Source organism: Dipodomys spectabilis, unplaced genomic scaffold (assembly GCF_019054845.1).
Source record: "Dipodomys spectabilis isolate Male_0828 unplaced genomic scaffold, ASM1905484v1 ptg000187l, whole genome shotgun sequence".
NCBI lineage: Eukaryota > Metazoa > Chordata > Mammalia > Rodentia > Heteromyidae > Dipodomys > Dipodomys spectabilis.
Window position 1 is genome coordinate 5,583,601 of NW_024870864.1, and position 4,242 is coordinate 5,587,842.

Below are 4,242 nucleotides of genomic sequence, written 5' to 3' on the forward strand. Positions count from 1 at the left end.
CAAAAATTTGGAGGAATATTAGTTTTTGTAGCATAACATCTCGAGACACCTAGGGATACTCCAGGGCAAACACAGGGTGAGGCAATCCTTCCTGGTAGAGACAGGTGATAGAAGAAAGGTGCTCACTTCTTGGCAGAAAGGAAGCCAAGTGAGAGGAAGACCTGTAATAACAAAGCTCTCGTTCATGGAACTAATCCATTGATGAGGACAGTGCCCCCATGATCCACTACTCAATACTGCCGTTAAGACAAAATCTTTGGGGTACCTTTCAGATCTAAATATCATCTATCTGGTAGATGCCAAGGTAGCAGCTCAGACAAGGTACTGAGTAGGCTTTGAATTTTCACAACTGTATTTATGTTGTAATTTTATCAAGAAAACCTGTTGATGTCCAAACAAGCAGGACTCTCTAAGCATCAAAGCTGAAACATGGATGAGAATATGAAGGTGGTTGTCATGGCTACCAACACTGAATACTGCCCTTACAGACTGGGCTTCAGCAGATCATTATAAAAAGCAGGTGCAGACTTTATAGGATTCACAGAGCATAAAAATAATCTATGGGCCAGGAGCTGGGCTCCTGTAGTCCTAGCTACTCAGGAGGCAGGAAAAGTCAGGGCAAGAAAGTCTGTGAGACTCATCTCCAATTAACCATCAGAAAACTAGAAGTGGCACTGTGGCTTAAAGTGGTAGAGCACTAGCCTTGAGCGAAAGAGCTCAGGGACAATGCCCAGGCCCTGAGTTCAAGCTCCATGGCCGACAAAAATAAATAATATAATAATCTATGGGAAATATTTCAACCATCTGTAACAAAGATATGCTGTACACAGGTGGGGGTGTGGATTTATCTGTGAAGTGACCAGAACTTGAGGCCAGAAATGGGCCTCATTAGTGTTCATGGAATATTGGCTGAGGGATAATGACACTACTGATTGAACAAAAGTTTGGTGGCCAGCCTTTATTTCCTTTCAGAATGTGCTAAACCTGAACATATATAAGACTGCAATGGAAAGTTCTCAACAAATTCTTTCATAATGCCCTTATAAGTCTTCATGAATCATTTATAAATGTGCATCTCAGTTTATAGACATCCTGGATCTTGGTTTTAATTCTCCAGAGTCATCTGGTAAGCAATCAAGCAGACTGCAAAGTAGACCTGAACCAATCCTGCCCATATTGATGTTGCATGTACACCCCTTCCTGTGGCCAGCACCCAGGTTTCTTCATCATACTCCTTTCTGCCCTTTACTCCTTGCATTAAACCCAGCATCCAACAAGGTGAACAAACTCACAAGCATGTGGTTCCCATGTGAGATGTGTGTGTGTGTGTGTGTGTTTGTGTACATACGCATGCATATGCGCTTACCAGTTCTGGGGCTCAAACACAGGGCCTGGGTACAGTTCCTTAGCTGTTTTTTTGTTTTTTGTTTTTGTTCTTGATGCTAGGTGCTCTACCACATCCAGCCTTTTGGTGGTTAATTGGAGTTAACAGTCTCATGGATATTTCCTGAATGGGCTGGCTTCAAACCACCATCCTCAAACCTAAGGGTCCTGAATAGCTAGCAAGGATTACATGTGAGCTTCTGGTGCCCAACTTCCCACATGCAATTTTGAAGCCTTTGATATCTAAAAGTCAGAATCAGCAGAATGTTGTGACTTCCCTACATAGGATGCAAATACCTCAAATGATCTGTGCTGAAATAGCCAATGTGTAGATCACACAGATTTTTCTTTTCTAAAAATTCTTTTGTGCTGGTATTGGGGCTTGAATGTAGGGCTCATGTTATTGCTTGGCTTTTTGGCTAATGAGCTTCCAGATGTACATTAAACCATCACCCTTACCATCAACAAACTCTTGCAGGCTTTAACAGTCTTTTGCTAAGAATTACCTTTTAAGAATGGAAGCTTTGCATTGTTTTTATAGCTTATGATTTTTTTTAAAGACAACAAAGCCAAAATCTCCATTTTAATAGCCCAGAGTCTCAGCAATCTCTCTGTAGACTTGGGTTTGTTTTCCTATTTTCTATCTGCTCTTCAGCAGAGAAAATGTGCCCCCATAATCCTGAAGCTAACCTCTGCACAGTGGTGTTTTGTAACTGTCATCTTTATAAGCTTTTTTATTTTACTTTTGCTTTCCTGGGGATGGAATCCAAGGTTCTGCACATTCTAAACAAGGACTCTACTACTGGTCTACATCCCCACTTCTTGTTTTTTTTTTCATATTTTTTATTGTCAAAATACTGTACAGAGGGGTTACAGTTACATGAGTAGGGTAATGAGTACATTTCCTATCAAGCATTGTTACCTCGTTTTTCCCCTACCATCCCTTCCCTCCCCACTTCCCCAACTCTTCCCTCCCCCTCTCCCTACCAGTTCTTGTATTTTGATATAGGGTCTCCCTATGTAGTTCACACTGGCTTTGAATTCATGACTCCTGCCACCACCTCTGAAGTGCTAGCATCATTGACTTCTGAAAATCCTGACTACCTTTCTTAAGGTCAATTTACAAATGGGAGCGAGGATTTATCAGGAGACAGTGCCCCTGAGAAGACGATGGAAAAATGAAGCTGGGCAAGAAACTTCCACTAAGAGACAGTTTGGAGGGGATGTATGGAGAAACAAGGGGGAGTTGACCCCCTTAACTTATACTTAGAAGTAGCAGCAGAGCAAATCTACAATTCTATGTAGGCCCAAAGCCCTTAATGCTTTTGTCTTCAAGAACTACTTATAGTTTTCTGTATTTTCATTTTTTTTTTTGGTGGTCCTGGGGCGTGAACTATGGGGCTGGGCACTGTCCCTGAACTTCTTTGTGTTCAAGACTAGTGTTCTACCACTTGAGCTACAGTACCACTTCCTTCTTTCTCTGAGTAGTTTATTGGAGATAAAGAGTCTTTTGGATTTTCCTGCCTGAGCTGGCTTCAAACCTGGATCCTCAAATCTCAGCCTCCTGAGTAGCTAGGATTACAGGTGTGAGCCACTGGCACCTGGCTATTTGACCTTTTTAAAGTAAGCTCAGTGAAAGATGCCATTAATAGAAATACCAGAATTTTTACTCTATAGTAAGCTATGATGTGGTTAGGTTAGGTGTATTAAGTGCATTTCAACTTACATTCTGAACTTATGATGACTTTCTCAGTAAATAACCATAGCAAGTTGAGGTTTATCTATAGTAAAATGTGGAGAGAAAAATGAATTCAAGCTTGAATTATTAAGCAAAAAGGAATCAGTATCTAATGATTTTGGTATGCCAGGTTTTGTAATTGATTCATGCCTATTAATTCTGGGTGGGTGGATCAAGAGTATTGAGGGCAGCCTAGGCTATATAATAAGTTCCAACTAGTCTGGGTGAAGTAGTCTGGGGCCGGGGAGGAGGGGAGAGAGGGGGGGAGGCGGGGAGACTCCTCTCCCCAAAGAAAATATGATTTAGAAAATTCTCAGTCTATCTATATTATAAAAATGGAGAAACAAATGCAGAGAAAATAGCAAGGGTTTGTCTAGCAGAGGGCATCTGATACAAGGACTGGTGTGGGTATGAACCATGGTCCTAGCTCAATCATCCAACAGAAGCGGGGAACAGAGATGGGATTAACACCAGAAGAAAGTGTGACCTAGCATGAGAGACAGAAAATGAGATGGACAGGCAGATTGTACACATACTCACTATGCCAAGCAGGACCCTAAAGATAGCCCGGAGATCATCAGAGCTGCTCCTCTTGCAGGCTTAGAGGGCCCCTGCGAAGGGGCCAGGCTGACTCCTGTTTCAGAGAGCAGGTCCTGAAAACCAATGAGCAGCCTCTAGGGCAGATAAAGAACCAAGCCAAAGGGACAGGGCCCCCAATGGGTCTGCTGCTTCAGTGAGATTAGAACACCAAACCCAAAGAATGGACTGCCTGGAAAGACAAGGCCAGGTTTGTGGCAGAAAAGCTCTGTTGGGGCAGCAGTATGGGGAGAAAATCAAGGAAGTTGAAACAGTGTGATAGTGACTAGGAGACAGAATATTGCTTCCTTTAAGGCCAAGAGGAAGGTGATTCTGAAAGTATCAAAAGGGACTTCTAGCTCCTTGGTGGAAGGGTGAGGTGTGGGGTTGAAGGCCACAGTGGGTGGAGGTGGCTAGTCCCAGGGATATTGTGCCATGTCCAAGAGCTATTTTGATAACAGTATCTCTGCTTTTTGGCAATAATGTTAGAAAAATCACCTAAATGCCAGTGGGGAGGGGAAACAATACTAATCACATAGGCAATC